The sequence below is a fragment of the Phodopus roborovskii genome, unplaced genomic scaffold (assembly GCF_943737965.1).
Source record: "Phodopus roborovskii unplaced genomic scaffold, PHOROB, whole genome shotgun sequence".
In the NCBI taxonomy this organism is placed as follows: Eukaryota; Metazoa; Chordata; class Mammalia; order Rodentia; family Cricetidae; genus Phodopus; species Phodopus roborovskii.
Genome location: NW_026126588.1, coordinates 6,431,351 through 6,454,816, shown reverse-complemented (window position 1 = coordinate 6,454,816; position 23,466 = coordinate 6,431,351).

The window sequence follows — 23,466 nt, the reverse complement described above, 5'->3', positions numbered from 1 at the left end:
CCCAAGCGAGCTTAGTAAGTACCACAGGTGCAGCTGGCTGGGTCTCTCAGTACAGGTGCTCTGGTTGAGATTTTAAAAGTCCCCCAAATCCCATGAGTTAAGTGCTTTATCCACAGCTTGGAATTACTGGAAGGGGATGGAAACATTAAGAGATGGGCTCTGCGGAGGAGTAGTAGGACTTTGGGGGTGTCATTGATAGGAGTAATAACCCTTTTGTTTGTTGGTTGGTTGGTTTTGTTTTCTGGCTGCTGTGAAGTAAACAGCTTCCTGTGCCCTGAACCCTTGACAGCATACATTGCACCCCAGGCCTATACCAATGGGGCAAGTGACATAGTACACTGAAACTTCTAACAGTGGGAGATGGATCAACATTTTCCTCGTTTTCGCCAAATTTTATTAATCAATTCAGAATTTCATGCATACAGTACCTTTTATCATATTCACCCCTCCATAGTCCTCAAATCCTCTAAGATCAATCTCTTACATTCTTACCCCTCAGAGTTACTGTTTCCTGGTATGCAGAGAGGGAGGAGTAATGAACAAATGGGTCAAGACCAGGCAGGGGAAAACCACAGAATCAGCTGACCAGAACAATGGGGGGACTGATGCACCCCAGTCTGAAAGCATAAGACTGACTCAGACCCCCTGAATGTGGGTGTTAGTTAGGAGAACTGGGCGGTCTATGGGGCCTCTAGTAATGGATCGGTATTTATCCCTAGTATATGAATGCACTTCGGAGCCTATTCCACATAGAGGGATATTCCATCATCCTAGACAGATGGGGGATGGCCAAAGACCTGCTCCAAATGATATGACAGACTTTGAAGACTCCCCATAAGGCCTCACCATCCCTGGGGAGCAGAAAGGGGATAGGCTGAGGTTTGGTGGGAGTAATAGGGGAGGATAAGAGAGTGAGGGAACTGGGATTGACATGTATAACAACCTTGCTTCAAATTTAAATAAAAAAGTAAAAAATACAATGCTTTCAATTTGTGCTTCTTATATGTACTCATGGATGTGGGGCTATCCATGCCAGAACCTTATATACATTTTCATCATTAATTCATTTAAAGTATCAGTGTTTTTAAAGATGTTTTATTATGGTGGATGATTTCTCTGATGTATTCTTGAATTCATTTTGCCAGTATTTTATTGAGTATTTTTGCATCGATGTCCGTCAGGGATATTGGTCTGTAGTTTTCTTTCTTAGTTGTGTCTTTGTGAGGCTTGGGTACCAAGGATATTGTGGCCTCATAAAAAGAGTTTGGCAATGAACCTTCTGTTTCTATTTTGTGGAACAGTTTGAGGAGTAGTGGTATTAGTTCTTCCTTGAATGTCTGGTAGAATTCTGCACTGAATCCATCTGGCCCTGGACTTTTTTAGGTTGGAAGGCTTTCGATGACTGCTTCTATTTCATTGCGGGTTATAGGTCTATTTAAGTTGTTTGTCTGTTCTTGATTTAATTTTGGTAAGTGATAGTTATCCAGAAATTTGTCCGTTTCCTTTGAATTTTCAATTTTTGTGGAATACAGATTTTCAAAGTATGACCTGCCATGTATCGCTGGTGCACAACAGGACTTTGCGAACGCATCCCCCATGGAGGTATAACTGCCTTAATCTAGAGACAGGAGAGAAGCCCTAGTCCCTACTTCACATGACCTGTCAGATCTACATGACCCCAACTGGATGGCATTCCCCTACATATGGAATTGGGGTGGGGGGATGGGAGGGGAGGGTTGTTAGAGTGCATGTGAGAGGGCAGAGAGGGTATAATGGAGGGAAGGATGGAGGGAGGGAGAGGGAACTGGGATCGACATGTAAAATAATAAATTAAATTTTAAAAAAAATGCTTTGACTCCAAAATTTAAGTTCAAGGACAAGTTACTGGGGGAAAAGGATTTCTATTTTTGTTTCTACAGAAAATGAAAAGATGTGGATTCCTTCCAGACTAATGTGGTTTGATAAAGCCAGACCACCTGAAACAGAGTACCAAAACAGCTGGACAAAGCAGCCTTACAAACTACAGCCAGGATTTCTGAATCTTCTTCGAATCCTCCATGATAGTGCCCCTTACCAGCAGGAAGTAGTCTGGAAAGTACGATGCCCAAATTCCCAAATATTGTCTATAAATGTTTGTTTTCATTTAAATGGACTTGGTTATATAAAATAAATAAAAAATGTTCAAAAAAAGATGTTTTATTATGAAACTTTTAGAATAAAAAAATTGAAGGAAAGTATCATAATTTGCATTTAGACAAAGCTTTAGAGATTATACCGAAACACATGCCATCAATGAGAGTCATAGACTGGATTTATATGGCATTAGAATATTTTACCACAACAAATGCATTGTTAAAAATTAAAAAGAAAAGCTGTGGTCTGGGAGAATGTATCTGGAAAGGATGCATCTGATCAAAAAGTTGTATCCACAATGTAGTAAGAAAGCACTCCAAGTATTATTAGAGAAAAAACTGAATAATCTAATTCTTAAAAAGAAGTGTCCAAAGGCCTGAACACACACATAACTTAAGAAGAGGGGGATTAGAGAATAAGCTAATGAAAGGATACCTTCCATCTGAACATCTGGGATGTGTAAATTAAAACTGAAATGAAATTCCATTGTAACTTTATAAGAATGGCTAAATAAAAAAGATATTGATATCACCAAATGCTGATGAGAAAGCAAAGCATCTTGAACTCATATAATTTGTTTCAGGGAATGTGAAATTATGTGGTTGCACCAAATAACAGGGTGCAATTATTGTAAAGATGAACATACATGTCTATGGTTGGGTCCAAAATTTGCATATTTGTCATGAGAAAATGAAAATTTACATTCATGCAAAAATCTATCCATAGATATTTTTTCAGCAACTTGGCTAGAAATTTACAAAACTGAAAACACTTCAAGTTCCTTACAGTGAATTAAAGAGGAGTGGGTGTACAGGGGAGATTGCTTAGTGAAACAGAGCTTGCCAGGACAGTCTGGTGACCTGTCTTCACTTTCTCAGACTCTCCAAAAAGCCATTTGAATCCCAGTGGAAGTGGTCAGTGTGCTTCCCAGTGCTCAGTGGAAGATGGGGTGTGGAGACTGATTCATTAATAGTTTGCAGGCCAACTAACCTGACATCAGCAGTGCATAACAAGCGATTTTACCTCAAAGTGAGAGGAAGACAAGGCCCAATGCCCAAAGTTGACCTCTGACCTCTACCTATAGGACATGGTATGGACATGTTCACAATAATGTACATAACAAGTTACACTCACCAAATATGACAAATATTTTAAAAAGATGGTATGATTATATACCATAATGTCGCAAAGCAAACAGATGAACTACTGGTACAGCTCTAAGGCACTATGCTTGGATATATGATTGACCTAGGAAAATAAAATTATAGTAGAACTTGGTGGTTTCCAGGTGTCAAGAGCAAGGAAGCATATGATTACAGAAGCATGAAACAGGAAAATTTGAAGAGTAGAAATAGTACCCATCCTGGTATTGGTGGTATATATTTTCAAAAGTCTATGATTTCACAAAAATGTATTTGATGCATTTATTTATTCATTATGAATGCCAAGTTAGTCTCTAATTCTAATATAGATGAAGATGGCCTTGATTTTTGGATCATCTCTCCTCATTTCCTTCATGGAACTCAAGTGGAGATATCTATGTATGCTAGATGTACATTCTACCAACTGAGCTAAATTCCCATCCTCAGTTGTTAAAGATGTTTAAAATATGTGTCTTGACAAAGTAAAGGAAAAAAAAACATACAGTGGGGTATGTCTGAACATCTCACAAAACATGTAAAACCAAATACTTCCTCTCATGTTCTCTACAGCGCCATCCACAATGGCCAAGATGAAGGAACCACCACAATGTCCACAAATGATTGAATATACAGGTAAAATGTGATCCATACACAAAATGGAGTTCTAGTCATCCTTCAGAAAGAAGAAAGTCCCATAAAAGGGGCAAATCTCATGGAATTGGAGATAGCATGCTCGATGACATAACTGAGTCATGAAGGGGATTCTGCATAATTATGTGAGCAGCCTGGAAAAGGTGGTTGTGAGAGAGGTGCAGGAGAGACAGAAGATGGTACTTGCTACCAGTGTACAAAAGACTTTGTTTACACAAGATGAAGTTTTCCAATGATATACTGTACAACATACTGCCTAGAGGTAATTATATTGCATTGTATTCTCGGAAATCTCTTGAGACATGTCTTGTTTGAGTATATTAGATATTTTGAGTGAAGAGCAGGAAACAAGTATTGTTTTGTTCATTTGGATTTTTGAAGATATTAAACAGTCTCCTGTTCTTTATGTGCATGAATCTAGAAGACCAGGGAGATTATTAAATATGTTTTTTACTGATAAAAATTCTGCATATATCCTATGTTTTTAATTTCTTTCAATCAACTAGTTAAGTCCATACGGTGGACAAAGAGATGACCCCTGAAATAATCAGGGACTATTTTTATACAAAGAAGGTATTTTTGAGAAATGGTTCACCAGACAAATGAAAGAGGAAAAATCATGAGAACACCTAGGTTGAAAAATAAAGCATAAATAAATTACTTTCTGTATAGATCACAGTCAATCAGGAATCAATGCCATACACGTGACTCAAGTTTCAAAGGTAATGAAGAGTTTTTCTTTTGTCACCAATATGGAATTCGGTTGGCATAGGTCAAACAAGAAGGGGACTGAGGTGCATAAACCCACTGCAGTAGTTCTGCGTACTGAACAAATGTTCTTACATGTTTGCATCTTTCACTTTGTCAATTAAAATGCATAGGCCTTTCTCTCACAGGGAATTTCCCTTCCTCGGTGAGAGTAGGGTGAGATTTAAAATATGCCTGTTTTTCTTTTTTTTTATTCCCAGTGGACAAAAAAGATCTGAAGCATTTCTCCGTGAAGCAAAAAGGGAGGATGTTTTGTGTGACGAGGGGGATTTTGTCTTTATTCTATCATGTGACATGTCATCACTTCCTTCCTGAAGACATAAGCTGAGGACAAAGCAAAACAAACCAACACCCACATCCCTGCCAGAAAACAACAGAGCAGGCCCGAAAATGCTGACTGTCTCACTTCTCCTGAAGTGCCATTGGATGGTGGCTCATGGGGCCCGGCTGAGTTCTTAATTCCATGCATCATTCGAGCAAACAGAAAAGGGAAGGCACAACATAGCAGCTTGCATGATGATGCCTCAGATATGAGACAAGCCAGAGACTCCAGGGGCGACGGCAGCCCAGCCATGAAGTATTAAATGAAGGGAAATACTGAAGAGCTTCAAGCACTTAAGAAATCTGAAGAAATGCTCTACTTGTGTGCATTTGGTTCACATTGTTCTTGCAATGTTGCAAAAACAGCATCTCTGTGAATCGGCTCTGTATAACGGGGTAGGGACTCATCGCGGCTTATGTCTGACATTCATAAGAAATGGTCTCCTGCTTTCCTTGTTTCTGTGTCTCACTCTACGACACTATCTCAGTACTAGGTGAAAAGCATTCTGTTTTATCCTATTAACTTAGTCATCTGTTGTTCTCTTCATGAGCCCTGTTCCAGACTGAAGAGTACCCCTTGTTCTTCTTTATGAGCATTTTAAATAAGAATGGAACCCGAAATTTGTAGAACAATTTTTTTGCACATATTGAGGTTTTTCTTTTATTAGATCTGGGATACAGTAGCTTCCACTGCAAGTTATTTTACCCGATTTAATGCTTCTGTGATATATCTCATTTCTTTCAGTCATATTACTATTATCATTAGATATCTTTTTATTTGGTTGACTCTTATTTTGTTAAATTTTACAGTATTGCACAGGAGAGGTTTTCATTCTTTACACTTTCCTCAGTATTGGGTACCAAGATAACTTTAAGCTTTATAACATGAGTACACACTGTTATCTGTTGATCTTCCTTAAGAGAATGCCCAGGTAAAATTATATATAATTGCTATCAGCTTATAGAAAAAATAAACATCCTAAAGTTGCAAAGATCTGTAATTAAAATTAATCTTCTAAATGTGAATTTAAAAAGAATAAGCAATGCTATTCAACTTCTACATTTATATCCCAGAATGCCAACCTTATAGCCACAGTATGTAACAATACCATATTAAGTTGAGTTATTAAATTTGTGTGCAGAAGAAATGAACGGAAAATATGCTCTGGCTATTGGCAATGGTCACTAGAAACAATAATGTCCACGTGGAAACAAGGAATTATCTTAAAGAGTGACATCCAGCCATTCACTCCAACAAACAAATGACAAGAAAGGGATCATTACAAATACTTGGAAATCATATGGGCAACAAAATATTAAAATTATTTGATAGGTTGAATCTGCCAGTTAATAAGTTATTAATAAGTTAATAAGTTCTAAAGGAGAAGGTAATGAAAACTAGCATCCACAAGCAGCCTGCAACCTGCTACTGCACTGAGTCCAAACACTGTTAGAAGACTATGACAAGACCATGGCAGGGCATTAAACAGATTTTCTTTGCTTCTGTGTCCATGCTGTAGGGAGCATGACAAAATAAGGTCTGATACTCAGAGGTGAAAAGCCTATGACTTGAACAACAACCTGAAATGCATCTGCTCATTTTCTGGCAACATAGAAAGCATAGATGACAGCTATGGTCTCTCAGTGACACCAAGGCTTCATTCCCGGACTGAAAAAGTACTGGAAGGGGGTAAGTATTTAAAGTTCTAGCAGTAGGCAATGCATCTGCCAGTATGTAATCTATCTGTAGTGAAAATGTATATTTATTTCTTTGTACTGTCACACTAAGTACCTTCACCACAGCTTCTTAGCCTTGACTTGCAATTAATAATACAATCACAACAGATTAGAAGTTGGTGTGAATTCTTATAAGAAAGAATGTGGTGCTGAAAATCAGGCATTGTGGCCTGATTCATCAAGATTCTAGAAAAGGATTAAGTACCAGGAACTGTAAATATCTGCATAGAGAATGTAAAAAGACGCTGGTGACTGTAAATGGTTTATGACACTGATGGAGAAGTTGACAAAAGCATTTACACAAGAAGCCACACTGAAAGGAGGGTTTGCCAGCATGCTTGATAACAAAGTGAACAATGAAGGACATAGGGAAGTGTTATCAAATGAAGTATTATAATTTGTTTATAAATAAATTATGAAAAGAAATGGAAGAAGAAGGAAAGGAATGTCTAAAATAGAACCGGTAATGTAGACATCGCCACATTTTTCAGAGTGTTTTGAATTGCACAAGAATTCAAAAACACAGCCCTGTCGAGTATGAAATTTGCAACAACACTGATTACAACTATCCTCATAATCATTAAGGGATTACCATTCCAGCAGCAGTGTTTGGATAAATGTAGAGAATTGCTTTAAATTACAATGTTGATTCAAAATGTTTGCAATTAAAAAAGGAAGACAAAGAATTGCTTTCAACCATTACTGCCACATACAGATATCACATCACCACTGGCATTGTCCTGGCTTTATAACTCAGTATCACTCAAAGCAATCTCTCATAGTGGTTGATGTAGAAGTAGGAAATGTTTCTGAATAAAATTGATCAGTGTCATATGATAGCAAAACATATAAACAAATACCAAGAAAGAGATCTTCATGAACAATTTTCCTTTACTTCCATTATATGGATAAAATATAGGAATGAATTTATTATTAAAATTACAGATTAAAATTAGGTATGATGTTGTTTACTATATAGGTTTATATAAATTGGTACTAGGTGTCCCATCTACTGTTCTATATCTGTACTTGGACTTCCTATAGGCATACTTTGGGGTGAACATTTCTTAAGTCACTTAGCACTTTAGGCTTTTTTGTTGTTGTTGTTCTTGTGTATAAATTAAATTTTGGTAGAAATTAAGAAATTAACTTAAATACTCCACTGTTAAACAGATACATAGACTCATCAGTTATCACTAGTTACCTAACTCAGCACTTTGTAACTGCTTATAATTTCATATATATATTTGTTTTGTGTATGTATTCCATGTGTTTGCCTAGGACCTAAAAAGGCAAGAAGAGAGGGCATAATATACCCTTGAGTAGGAATCTAAACAGTTCTGAATTGCCATTAGATTCTGAAAATTGAACCTACATCCTCTGCAAGAGCAGCCAGAGTTCTTAACCACTGATCCCTTTCTCCAGCATTCTTATTTTAGGAATGAATAACATGAATCATTCCTGTATTTCAATGAAAACAATCTGGGACAGTGGTACACTAACTTTGAAAAATGATTAATTTACTATTTTAGTTTGTTATGAAAACAATGAATATAAGTGAGAGATTTGGAATTTGGAGATGTAATCTGTCTTGTTTATCCTATGAAATGTAATCTGGGAATTTATTTCCTCAAATATAACAAATCTTAATTCCTTATTGAAATGTATTGTTTACTTGATATTGCATCCAACTTAAATTGCCTTTACAGAAATTCCCCCACATTATTTGATCATCCTTATTTGTAAACTCCAACCAATCAACAGCAGATCCATATGGTGTTCCAAAGAACCTTGAAGTGGCAGTGAGACTATAAACAGAACTGATTAGGTTTGCATTGTACTTATTTGCAGTTTCAGCTTTTGCCAAGATGCAGAATTACTTTACTGAAACATTTTTTATCATACTTAGCAAGTGAAGGATGAATTTGAATTGAAAGTGTGTGTGTGTGTGTGTGTGTGAGAGAGAGAGAGAGAGAGAGAGAGAGAGAGAGAGAGAGAGAGAGAGAGAGAGAGAGGGAAAGGGAGAGGGGGAGAGAAAGAGAGAGAATACCTCATACAATATAAATTAGTAATGGATTTAAATTACAGTTTGTAGAATCAGAGATTGTAATTATGTTTTATCTGATTTCCAATATATTTATAATTTACTTTTGATTCTGTGGTCTAATTAGATTAAAAGCTAATATTGATTTTAATTCATGACTTCCCTTAAGATGTTATAAGGAATTATTTGGATATTCAGATAAAGTAGGATGGAGGTTTTGCTATTCCTCTTAAACATTCTCCACATTTTCCTTTCTCTTAGAATGAGATTCCCACATCAACACTCAGATGGATCCTACTTTGTGTACAGTTAACCAGACAAGATCTAAATTGAAATCCATCTTTTCTAATTTCAAATCATTTCTAATCTTTCATTCTTTTCCTTCTCAAACTCCCATATCTGTAGACAATAGTTTTCTATACACAGAATGAGGAGCAACAAACTACTCGGCAATGGCTTTGTACACCAAGTTACACTTCTCCATTTTTGTAAAGTATCATTTTATGAAAAAATGTACCCTTGACTAGCCTTTCTCCTACTTCATTTACTCCAAAATTTGTAACTGAAACTCAGTTAAAACTCCAGACATTTCCTGATTTCTAAAAGGATTTCCCATCCTATTAGTGGACTCCACTGCAACATCTCTCCCTTCAGTATTCTTCTTTGATCAGAAATGCTGTCTGCCATGGTTTCCACAGTTCTGATTCTCTATAACTCATTCCATTGTTACATTATATATTTCCTTTCAGTTATTTGTTCCACTGCCTTAGTCACTTTGCTCTTGCTGTGAAGAAACACTATGAGCAAGACACCTCTTAGAAGAGAGCGTTGAATTGGGGAATTCCTTACAGTTGTAGAGGGTTAGTCCCTGATCATCTTGGCGGGAAGCAGACAGTTATGGTGCTGGAGTAGTAGCTGAGAACTTTGCATACTGATTCATAGGCAGCAGTCAGGGAGAGGGAGAAAGACAGAGACAGACAGACACACAGACAGACAGACAGACAGATAGACAGAGACACACACACACAGAGAGAGAGAGAGAGAGAGAGAGAGAGAGGCAATGGAGAAGACTGCCTGAATGAACTGTTGAAACCTCAAAAGTTCACTCCTAGTGACACACCTCTTTCACACACACGAAGGTCACATCTCCTATTCCTTCTCAAACAGTCCCACAAACATGGGATCAAGCATTCAAACATGTGAGCCTATGGGAACCAATCTCAATCAAACTGCCACGTGCACGTATGTACTAACAGCTCTGCCATATAAACTGACCCTTTGGTAGCATGAACTGAAATACAGGATCCATTGAAGAATACATATTTGCCACCAGTATACAGGCATGCAAATTGATTCCTATTTCCTAGTTGAAGGAAAGCAATGGCAAAGTCACATGAACATGAATTATGTGTCCAAGGCCTTTAACTTGTTCTTTCCATTCACTAATTTTCTTACACTAATCTTTTTCACTTCTCTGACTCATTCCACATCATAGACAATTTTTAAAAATGTCTATTTTAGCTTTAATTCTGTTTAAGAGTTACCTTTCCAATGAAGAGTTTCATAGTTGTTAGGGAGTTCCCAAAACCACCTATATTTGTTCCTATCATACTTTGTCTCATTCTACCAGACTGCAAGCCTTTCAAAGCCAAATATCATGTATAACAAATGAATATCATTTAATATTTCATTTCAATATTTAGAAAGGCACTTTGTATACATACTAAAAAAGAGAACAGTTAATTTGATATTAATGAATGATTTCTTGTTGCTATTTTTGTGCTATAAGCAGACTTTGATTGAAGCTAAATATAAACTTTCACATTATTTTTTATTTAAATTTGAATTAAGCTTGTTTTACATGTCAAACTCAGTTCCCTCACCCTCTTGTCTTCCCCTGTTCCCCCCACCAATACCCATCCCATTCCCTTTCTGCTCTCCAGGGAGGTTGAGGCCTTCTATGGGGAATCTTCAAAGTCCATCATATCATTTGGAGCAGGGCTTAGGTCCTCCCCAATGTGTCTAGGCAGAGGGAGTATCCCTCTATGTGGAATGGGCTCTCAAAGTCCATTCGTATACTAGGGATAAATACTGATCTACTACCAGAGACTCCATAGACTGCCTAGTCCTCCTAACTGAGACCCACATTCAGGGATTCTGGGTTGGTCATATGCTGGTTTCCCAGCTATCAGAGTGGGGTCCATGAGCTCCCCCTTGTTCAGGTCAGCTGATTCAGTGGGTTTATCCAGCCTGGTCTTGGTCCCTTTGCTCATCACTTTCCTCTCTCTGCAACTGGATTCAAGGAGTTTGGCTAGTATTTAGCTGTGGGTATCTGCTCCTGCTTCCATCAGTTACTAGATGAAGGCTCTAGGATGGCATATAAGGTAGTCATCAATCTCAATATCGGGGAAGGGCATTTAAGGTAGCCTCTCCACTATTGCTTAGATTCTTAGTTGGGTGTCATCCTTGTAGTTCTCTGGACATTTCCCCAGTGCTAGATTTCTTTTAAACCTTTAATGGTTCCCTGTATTGTGGCATTTCTTTTCTTGCTCACCTCTATTCTTTCTCTGACACAATCTTCCTGCTCCTTCATGTCCAATACTTCCCTCCTCTTCATCCTAACACCCTCTCCCCTCCCCCCATGTTCCCAGTTTTCTTGGAAGATCTTGTCCCTTTCCCCTTCTCCAGAGAACCATGTGTGTCTTTGGGTCCTCCTTATTTCCTAGCTTTTCTGGCAGTGTGAATTGTAGGCTGGTAATCCTTTGATTTATGTCTAAAATTCATATATGAATGAGTACATACAGTATTTGTCTTTTTTGTGTCTGTGTTACCTCACTCAAGATGGTTTCTTCTAGTTTATCCATTTGCCTGCAAATTTCAAGATTCCATTGTTTTTTGTTTTTGCCCCCCCCACAACTGAGTAGTACTCCATTGTGTAAATGTACCACATTTTCTCCATCCATTCGTCAGTTGAAGGGCATTTAGGTGGCTTCCAGGTTCTGGCTATTACAAATACACTGCTATGAACATAGTTGAACAGATGTCCAAATCAATAAAGTAGAAACTAGGAAAACAGTACAAAGAATCAATGTAACAAAGAGTTGTTTCTTGGAGAAAACCAACAAGACAGTTAAACCTTTATCTAAACTAACCAAAACGCAGAAAGAGAACATGCAAATTAACAAATCAGAAATGGAAAGGGGGAAATAACAACACTGAGGAAATCCAATTAAACGTTCACATTATTAATGTGTCCTTTCAATATCACTCTTCCTCCACAATTCTATCCCATATAAGAAAAATACAAAGAATTTTGTCTATTCACAATATACTTAAAATTCCAAGATTTGCACATTTTTTTCATATCACATTTAAAAAATAATATTAAGAATTGCTATTTATTTTGAACAACTGCTTGGTCTTGAGGGAACATTTAAGGGAGATGAAATGTCCCTTGTCATGTACTTTCTATGTAAAAAGCTGTTGTTTCAGATAAGACAAAGGCACACTCTTTCTGATTAGTGCTTGATAGGAATCTGATTATTGCTCACACATGTTTATGGTTTCTCTGTTTGGCGTTTTGTTTTCAGCGGCCATTTATGGAAGAGAGTAAGTTAAAACAAAGACATTCAAGCATTCATGGCAATAATTGAAGATGCACAGAGGAAGCAAAATCTCCTGAAATTCCCCACTTCCAATACATCCTGATTAAGTCAATTCATGGCATTTTATGATTGCTGTAGGTCATGATTCCTTCTGACTCTTTTCACCTGTCTTTCAAATAGTCACTACTTTCAAATAGTCACCATCAGCTGTAATTTTACAATTGCTTTCAAGACATTATTTTAACCAATTAAATGCAATAATGAAAATTCTATTTTGTTCAGATGTAAATTTATCTAAATTTATATATAGCTATCTACCACCATAATTATGTATATATACATGCACACATGCACACATCACACACACATTTATGAACACACTTATATATATACACACACACACACACACACACATTTACACACAGACATGCACACACCAGTATACCTGCTTGTGTTCACATACCCATACTCATACAGATGCAAATAAATACATATAGCCACCCACCCATCCACCCTCCAAGAAGGGTATGGATAATTGGTTCTCACTTAGACTCTATCTGTTCCCTAAACATTTATGAGGACATTTCTCTTAGTGATGGCAAAGGATCTGAAAAATAAGTCTCTGCAGTTTCATTTATGATAATGGATGTTTGATATAAACAAAAAAAAAATCCTGGGATTTTTGTTTTTGAAACTGTGGATAAAAATAGGTTTGGTCATGTGATTAGACTTGCATTCATCTCTTCACCCTTGGAATGATTCACTGGCTGTGTGCTCCAGCTTGAGCTCCATGTCAGGCTGTTGATAGAATTGCCCCTTCCAAAGCATTGTTTCAAATCTCTTCTCAAAACTCCATGCATCATGAATGAAGTGATGACTCAGCAGTTAAATTCATGTAAAGCTCTTGCACAGGATCCAGGTTCAATTCCCAGCACCCACATGGCAGGTGGTCACAACCACCTGAGACTCCAATTCCAGAGAATCTTGTATTCTCTTCTAGTCTCTATAGACACCTGTTACACACACAGACCTTCATTTAAGAAACTGTTCATACATATAAAATATATCAATACATTTTAATGTAATATTATAGAAGATGCCTGTAAGTTATACTGAGCCTAAAAGAGCATTTATCTATCTATCTATCTATTAAACATTTTATTTTATTATTATTATTTTTTACATATTTAAGTATGTGTCTGTGTTCCTGTGCAGAAACCAGAAAAAGGACTTACAGACTGCTGGGCCTGTAACTTTTTAGTCTGTGAATTACTTAGTGCCCCTTCCAATTTTCCTAGCATTATCCACATTAATATGTTGTGTATACTCATCTGGTAAGAGGTCTAGTTGCTTTTACTCTCTACGTTTTCCCAGTCAAATAATGTATGTGTGTAATTTTGACACATGGAATTTCCAAATATCAAAATTAAAGGACTGATTTGTGTTCTTTATTCAATGTAGAACCAGTTATGTTAAGAAAAGTGTCTAGCCCACCCTGCTGCAGGGGTCTTACCAGTCTTACTGGCCTGCACTGGCACCTGGGGTCATGGTGACATCCTGGCACAGGGTGCTGCGGAGGGCCATGTACCCCCTCCTCTGCCCCTTGCTACCTGAAGCAGGTGAGAGAGCTGGCCCTGGGGTCACCAGAGTGACAATTGGCACTGCCCCTAACCTACTGCAGCACCCAGGAGAGTAGGCCCTGCACCCCAGCCTGGACAGCACACACGAGCTGATCCTATGGTTGGGTGGGCAGGTGAGCCAGCCCTGAAGGCAGGGGAGCAGGAAAGCTGACCGACGCCCACCTCCCCATACCTTGTAAACTCCTTACGGAAATCTGGAGAAAGGACCCTGCACCTAGTCTGGGCAAAATGCAGCTGGCATGGTGGTGCAGGTGTGGGTGAGCTGGATCTAAGGCCTGAAAACAGGAAATTGTCTCTACTCTTTGTTGCAGGCTGCATTGTATTAGCTATCGGAGGAGTGCTGGAAGCTGGCCCTGGTATTGGAAATGAGGGAAAGCCAGTGAGCTGGCCAGAACCAGGGCTATGAGTTGGCTCACTCCAACATACATCCACCTAATCTATGAACTGTTGGAGCATGTGAAGAGGACAAATCTACAGATCCAAAACAGTAGGATCTGCACGACACAGAACAACAGGACATCCAAGAGGAGCCCCAGTGAGAGACCATTATCAATGGTATTACAGAAGCCAGAGGACTGGAGCCAAACCAATGTCTCCTGGCAATGAACAGCAGTAAAGATGAGTGGATGAAAGGGTAAACTGTGACTCAGTGGGCTACACTACAGCAAGGTATGGTCACACAAAATAAACCTGTGGGGAAGGTTTCAAGAATCTTATTGTGGAATCATGGTCTCTGACAGATAATATTGCCAAGCTTCCATTCTAATGCATGCCCGTATAGCAAAGTCTAAATTTTTCAGATCATAAAAGCATGAGAAAGAAAATGAGTGTTTTAATTTCCTACATTGCTACAAGGAGTCTTTTGGGGATTAAAGGTCTCAAATTTTCAAATTCAAAATAAAAAATAATAATAATAAATGGTAGTTGAATAAATATATGTTTATCAACCTTCTGATAGGAGTACTTTATTACAGAATGGGTGTTTTATGATCTTAATATCATACGAGTTGTAATATGTAGAAAAACAAGAGTGTAAGGAATAAACTGTCGGTAAATGTTTTCCTACCACCCAAAAAAGAGATCTATCAATACTATATTCCTCTCCTCTGTGTTTCTTCTCTACTTCTCTAGCTGGTTGGATAGAATAATATTAGTAATAAATAAAATAAACACAGTAATACAATCTGTCAAATACAGTGATATGAGGTGAGTAGTTGTCATAAAGATAAGATGCTACAGTATACTTTTACTAGCTTCAAAATGCCACAAGTCACCTGGCATAAGATCTTCAAATTCTCATGTGGGAGCATTTACACAGTCTTCTAACAAGGAACTGGATCCACTACAGGTTTGAATTATTTAATTGTTTACTATTTTGCATAGTCAAGGCAAAACTATAGTTTTGTAAAAATCTGTGATTTTACCATGTGTATTTAGCTATCAACTCTGTGTTGAGCATTGCTTCCATGTTGGACCTATTAGTGATGACTGGGATGAACATGGTCTACATACTTGCAATCAGAATTAACTTCACACTTAAGATAGTGATAAGAATGAGAAGTGTGGGAAGAGTTCCATGACCGGTAGTACGATCAAAGCCTGTCCTAAGGATAATACACAGATGTAACTTTAACAAACAAAATTGGTAAGGCGCAATGCATGATTATGTATAAGCATGCTATCAGTGTGCGGTTTATAACAAACAGTAGAGTAGGCAGATACTTAGAAAAAAAGGAAAAAAGACAAAAGAGAAGGATGATGGGTAAGCACAGGCAGAGTGTGTATTATGAACGGTTGGAATATGAGATCAAATTGGCGTTTGTTTGCTCATAGCATTGCATGGTCATTGTGAGCAACTAAGCTTTGCTCTAATGAAAAGGCAAGATAAATACAGACTTTTAGATGAAGAAAATATTTTTCAATTCTTTTGAATTGATTGTACATTAGTGTACAATCCTAGGTCGATGGTGAAAGAATGGCCATTTTAAGATCATCTGAACTAGAAGATGGTACAACAGTAATAGTATTAATAGTGGTTAGGATGCTAATGGGAATGCAAAGAAATCAATAGTCTCAAGATAGCCAAATACATTAACGCTGGGTGATTGACTGAATTCAGAGACTAGAAGTAAGCAAGCACTATCACAAAATACACTCACCAGAAACAAGGTGTTTGCTCTTTGCTTTTTGAAAAAGCAGATTGGAGCAGAGGTATCATAATTTCAATTTTAGATACATGATTTTTCTGACAAATTATTATATTGGAAAAGTAAATTTGTTTAGAAAAGCCATAGTAATTCTCTAGATTGTACCTAGAAATTTGATCCTTGTCTATATGTAGCTACATATAGGGACAAAAGCAAGCCTCAAGTAGGATATCTGGTGCCCCCGACTTGTACTTATCTAGGTCAGGTAGCAGAGATACTAGAATCCAATGGATCACTAAGTCGTGCTTTCTTCTCACAAATAAGGAAATAAAACTTTTAGAGAGAAAATTCAGATAGTGAAAAATTTATGTTGTCTGAAAGGCAATAACTTTCTCAGAAGAGACAATCACAAAATCAAAGAGAGCTTGATTTGATATTTTAAAATAATGATGTCTTATTCATAGACCAATCTAAACAAAATGAAGTCAAATTATCTCATGAGAAAAATCATGGGGAAAGATTCTCAGCAACTGGGAAAAAAAGAGCTCTGGAATCAAAGGAAAGATTAGTTCTGCTACTTTCAGACTTAAAAAGCACATGTTCCTTGTGCAAATGAAAAGCTAGTCTTTCCCCTTTTTGTAGCCATGGCTACACTGGAGGGCTGGGACTGCAAAGTCAGATGATAGGATCAAAACGATTGCAAGCTGCCAATTATCAACCAACTGACAAGGGAAGTCATGCCTGATGGTCTCTGATAGCTAAAAACCCATAGAGAGACATAAGCAACAGAAAACACAGGCAATTTCTGGATGTTGGGCTTGGGGAAGTTCCCAATGACATTCCAGGTAGAAGTGGCTTCTTCCAGCCACTTGCACACAGTTCAAGAGAGCTACTACAGGAGATAGAGACTCAGTCTCTGAAGCATTGCTGGATACAGGAGATGTTTGTTGAGTTCATTTCCCACAGGGCAAATTTCTCCTTGTCTTTCTCCCTCTTCTCCAAATTCTAGTGGCATAAGAGCTTAAATTCCAGTCATTAGGAAAGGAATAATGGCCAACAGGTGATTCAAACATGAGGTGATGCCATGTGCAGTTCAGAATTCCATATTATACTAGACAAAATGTTCCAACAGGCAAAATATGTGCAAGTTAGAAGAAGTACAAAGCCATCATTTTCCCAAGTGTCCAAGTAAAATCATTCTCACAGAATAAAACTACAGCAGTAAAATAAAAAGCCTTTTAGATGATTAGAGAGACAGGGAGTATTTGAATTATAGAAAAATGGGAAGAATGAGGATGAAATGCTATTTCAACACGAAGTGACTGGTGAATTTTATCTTACCATGTACATTAATTTGCATTTAGAGTGTGTAATCTTCCCATGTTGTGGCCAAATAGAAATCCTTAAAGTAAACTACCAGAATATAATTTCTTTTTTCTAAATTATGACTTAGGGAACTATCATATTAGTAACTCCCCAATTATTTTATAGTTTTGTAAATTATATCAGTTTCTTGACAAAAAGATGTGCAGAATAAAGGGAGAAAAGGAGACACAAAAAGTGGATCCGCTTTACCATTGATGAAAGGTTGGGAAAACAATGAAACTAAGCCAATTATCAATTTTATTATTATTAATTTTCATGCAGATATGTTTAATTTCACCATGTAGTCTTGTAATGCTTAATATTTGGAAGTTATCTCCAGTGGAGAATGTGGGAGACCAAAAATTCTAAAGTTTGCAAAGGATAAAAAATGGTAATTATGAGCAATACAGATTTATGACTCTGTTTCCAATGTTACTTCCAAAGGTCCTGTTTCCACAGGATTTTAAACTCTATTAATGTCCAATTTATTATTCACTTGGAGCAATTCTGCATTTAAGGAAAGAAATGAAGCTATCCCAGTTGGTCTGGAAACTCTGAAATAAGTACTGAATACACACAGAAATGATGAGGGCTGGTTTACACCCATTTTAATTAGATTAATTTAAATAAAAATAAAAGAAAGTGGGTTTTTAAAAAAAATCATTTACAAGACTAAATTTATGGCATTAAAAACCCACTCCCATTGGAATGCACACACATCATTTTGGTCCTGTAAGCACATAGTAATATTGCTGATACCACAGGACATTTCTTTTCTTTGTACAACTTTATGATTTGTTTGTTTTCTGAGTTTTGAGTCAGGATTTTTTTCCATGCACCACAGATTTGTCTCATACCCATAGTCCTCTTGCATCAACACCACTTTGTTTTTCACTTAATAATGAAAATATATTTTTTTCCTTAACTGACTACTTATTTGCACAAAGGGCTACTTGCTTGCTATACGAATGAATTGATGAATGAGCAAATGAAGTGTTGCATTAATTAAACTCAACATGTTTTTAAACACCCATAGAAGAAGGCAAACTCCCAGCCAAGCAGTTGCTCTTAACAGGAGATAGGCTGGTAGGAAAACAGAAAAACGAAGCTAGTCCAAGTAGGGAAGAGCACAGCTGGTACTGCTGATAATCATATATGCTCGAACACAGGATTTGGTTGTGGTTGGCAGAAAAGAAAATAAAGACTTTTAAAGGAGATGCACCATGATGAAAGCTGCACATGCCCAGATGGGGCAGCAGCTTCTTCTTTCCTCTCAGGCATTCCCATCTTCTTTGAGGCAATCAGGAACTCCCTGGTTTGGCTAAAATGACTAGCCAGAGTCACAGAGATCCTCCTGTTTCTGCCTCATCAACATTGGGATTGACACTGCAAATGTGGAACACATTACCTGCTCTGTGTGTTTGTTGACATGAGTTCTGGGATTTGAATTTATGTCCCTATAGTCATATAGCACATGTTTTTATTAACTATGCTATCTTTTCAGCCATTAGGATGGTATTTTTTTTAGTGTACAGTTCATTTTATTAAAAGAAGCCATGTAGGACAAATCACCTTTAACATGAAGTAATATGAAATTAGATTTGGTCCTTAGATCTCTTTGTTACTAACTACATATCCTGTGATCAGGTAATAACTAATTTGAATCTTGTTTATTCCCTTTAAGGAGGGAAGTCACAAAGAAATAAAACTATATAAAAGTTACAGTGACTTTTTAACTAAATATATGTAACCTGCTTTTGGCAATGTCATATGGTGGTGACATAAAAGTAAAGCTTAATTTCTTCCCAATGTGAAGAGGGAGTAGATGTCAACCAAGTAACCTCAGGCCAGGTAATAGTAAAAGGAAGGTTTAAGTTTATATTGGTCAAGGACATTAGGGAAATGCTTCAGAGATGTAGAAAAATTTTATGCAACTAGGTGAATTATTTTCTTTCCTGGACTTGCCTTTTTATAAGTCCTCAAAAAAGAGAATTTAGATCATTAAACAGAAAAGGGATTTTAAGATTATAAGTTTAATTTACATATTTCATTTGAAGTATAACTAAAGCTTTCTTTGTGTAAAAAAAAAAAAAGTGTTTTTACTTTTAATTCACCCCCTACACAATCCTCTAACGTTATTGAGCAGGAGACCGAGAACTCCATCAGCCTGACTCTCGTTACTACATTATTTCCCCATGCATATAGAAGACTTATTTTCTACATTAAAGTGTCAGAAAGAAGAGTCCATAGATATTCTCCCATATCACAGACAAAGTGTTGTCATCACTGATAATTTTGTGAAACACTAATGGTTTGGCACAAGTTGAAAGTCATAAGCATTTATGTAAGTCAAGCACACTTTTTAAGATTTAAAATTTGAGAACTCAAGCTATTGCCATATGGTTTAAATTAAATGGAGTATATTAATTCAGTGCTTAACTAATGGCATGAATATCTAATAATCATTATAATGAGATATATCTGTTATCCCAGTGTTCTGCTTCCATGTCTAGGTCTACGACAAATATGCAGACAATAAGCAACTTGGGAAGAAAGTATTTCTCTTACAATTCTGGCAAGGGAAATGAAGGCAGGAGCTTAAGGCATCAGTTCCACAGTCAAGAGAAAAAAAATCACAGATCTTGCTTATTTACTTTGATTCAGAGCTCATTTTCAACCTTTTTTTTTTTGTATTGGCTTAGGGTCTATCCCATGAAATCATGGCAGCCACACTCACAGTAAGTCAAAAGATCTCAATTAACAAAACACATATTATAGACATGTCAATGTTTAATATAACCTAGGCAATTCCTCATTAAGAATCTCTTGTCATATGATTCAATAAGGCATTATTTATTAAAACCATTTGGATGATGAACTTTTGTCCCTTATATTCTGCTAAGATAGCAAATGAATTATCTCCTTAGCTATCAAATAAAGTTCCATAATCCACAGGGCGTAGAGATGGAGATGAGGGTTTACAGTCAGCCATTTGTACCTGAAGATGAGGCTTCAAGTTGGATTAAAGGTGTTAACAACCATGTAAATGGGAAAAATAAAACTATTTTTTCATCTGAAATATGGAAGTAACATGAGTATATCAAGATATAATCAAACTTAATACTTAATTCCTTTATCACTCATAAAATATTCTTCATGTATGATTCTTTTATATTTCAAGCAGAAACCAATTTAATGGAGCATATCTAAATCCATTCCAATTACATAAAAATGATTACTTGAACAAAAGTACTGGGTAAAGTATTTCTAGCATGCTTCCTCAGTACATAGATGAGTAATGAAGTTGAAGATCATGTGAAGTCTTTAGTAACAATGAATAATAAAGAGATCACAATAGCCAACCTCAAAACATATTACAGAACTAAATCAATCCAAACAGCATATTATTGGCCAACAAAACGACACAACTCTAAGTCCTCAGCCCTACAGACAAAGATAGCATAGTAGAAACCATAGCAATAACCCCATGCACTTATAACCAAATTATGTTTAACTTTCAAGATTTGAGGTGAGGATTCCACATTTGTGGGCAGAAGGATAGAGCTAATGTACTGTTTATTCACCATACAAAAAAGATCAACTTAAAGTAAATCATAGAGTCACATAAAAACCTGGAGCTGGGAAACAACTAGAAAAGGTTATGAAGAAATGAAACACGATAGCAAACTGAAAAAGCAGAGCAAATAGAATAAATAAGTAAATATACGTGTCTTGCAGCTAAAATGCTTCTGCATGGCAGACATACAACAGAATGAAAAAGAGTCTACTTGATGAGAGGAAATACAAAGACAACCTTTGTCTTTTCCTTCCTAGTAGGCCATATTGGTATATTTCTTTTTATTGTTTTCATCTTTCTTGGTCTCAGCACTTGCTGGTTCTTATCCACATAGTTTTCTGAGGAAATAGAGATGTAGTTTACGCAGTCATTTAAACTACTGTATGATGTGGCAATCCCAGCACTGGATAGTAAGCCAAAGAAAACCAATATACAGAAAATACATCTGTGCTCCCATTTTTAATGTAGCACTTATAACAGTAGCTTAGTGTATAGTCTCTCAATAGCACTAGTTGGGAAGTAGAATTTTAATACATTGAATATAATAGGATATTGAAGGCAGAAGCCATGGCAGACATGCTTATCACTTTGTAATCATTGCCATAATGATGCCATAGTTTTTGTACAAGGCAATGTTGTACCTTCATAGAAAAGAGGGTCAGTTCCAGTAGCATACAGAAGTATCTTCAGATCCAGCAGGTTATAAAGGGCCTAAACACTAAACATGAGTAATGAGCAACTTAAGTGTACTTCTGTCTATTTCCCTCATTGTTATTTACAATCTTAGATCTCTTCTATTTCATTTAATGTTGTACCTTATAAACATAAACAAATTATTAAAATTCATGTTCCACTAGTATTCAGTTTCAAAAATAGAAAAACCATTTGTATTAAAAATACAAAAAGTATCAGCACCTGCAATTAGCCTTAATCTCTCCAGGCCTTTTATTCACACCAGAACAGCATCGCTATTAAGAGTAAAATACAATTATATTTTAAATGACCTTCTCATTTTATTTTTGCAAAGCCCCTAAAATTGGAAGCCATTAAAATATTTATGGGATAATGGTTTTCTTTCACATATATAAAATTCATATGGGTGCATGTCAGTGTGGGTAAACATGTGTGTGAGATGTGCATGAACAAGCGTGCATATCTATTTGAGGCTCAAGGTAAATCTCAAGTGTCAATCCTCAGATGCCATCTGTCCAGATTTTTGAAACAGGGTTTCTCAATGATATGAATCTCACCCATTAGGATGGAAGAGCTGGTCGATTAGAGGGTTACAATTTTCTAATAAAGTTAGTTACTAAAAGAAGAGCTGCATCAGTAACTATAGAGATCAACATTATAGACAAGGATATGTGTTTTAATATCTGTGTGCCCATGATTTTCAGTGGAGAATATTTTCTACAACCAAAATAACACCACTGAAAAGCTCTAGCACTATACCAACTCAATAAAATCATGCCCCATGAATTATATAATCTAATTAGTGTTGAAAACCAAAGGCGTTTTTTAATCAACATTTCTCATTCCTAGGGTTTTCCCAGCTTTTCCATTTTGTTTTCTTCTATATTTTTTAAATAAATATATGAAGATAATTACTCAATGTGACTATTTTCATTAGTCTCTTGATAGTGTTACACAAAATCATGCAACTCCTAGCCTCTTACAGACATCCTTAGAAGCTCTGCCATCTCAACCCTTCACAACTTGAGGATGTCTGAAGAGCCCCAGAGGGCCGGCCTGTGTCTGTCTGCCTCAAAGCCAAACTTCATGTCTTTCTGAGAGTGTAGCAAACACTTGAGAAACATGTTATAAATTTTATCTTCACTATGCTGTTCTTCCTGATTTAAGAATAAGAATAATTTCTCTTCAGACCCAGTCAGTTCTGGGTCCTCTGTATGTCTTTTAAGATCATTTTGAAGCTTTTCTTTAGCTGTGCTCAGTTTTCATTCTTCTTACTGGGAAAAGCTGGAAACACCTAAATTCTGCTTAGAAATCTCCTGCAGTAGACTCATCAGCTCATTATGGGGTTCTGAGTCTCATCATGCTTCAAACAAATGAGTTCTCCATCCATGAAGAACAAGGGATATCCTCCTGTTTCCCTGATCATATGCTGGAGTAGCATTACTCAGTGTACCATCATGCTTCAAACAAATGAGTTCTCCATCCATGAAGAACAAGGGCCATCCTCCTGTTTCCCTGATCATATGCTGGAGTAGCATTACTCAGTGTACAATCCCGTGATTTCTGTCACCGATCACTCTGGTAACACTTTAGCCCATCTTCGTGGTTGCACCAAAATGAACTGCATCAGTTAGTGGAAGGGT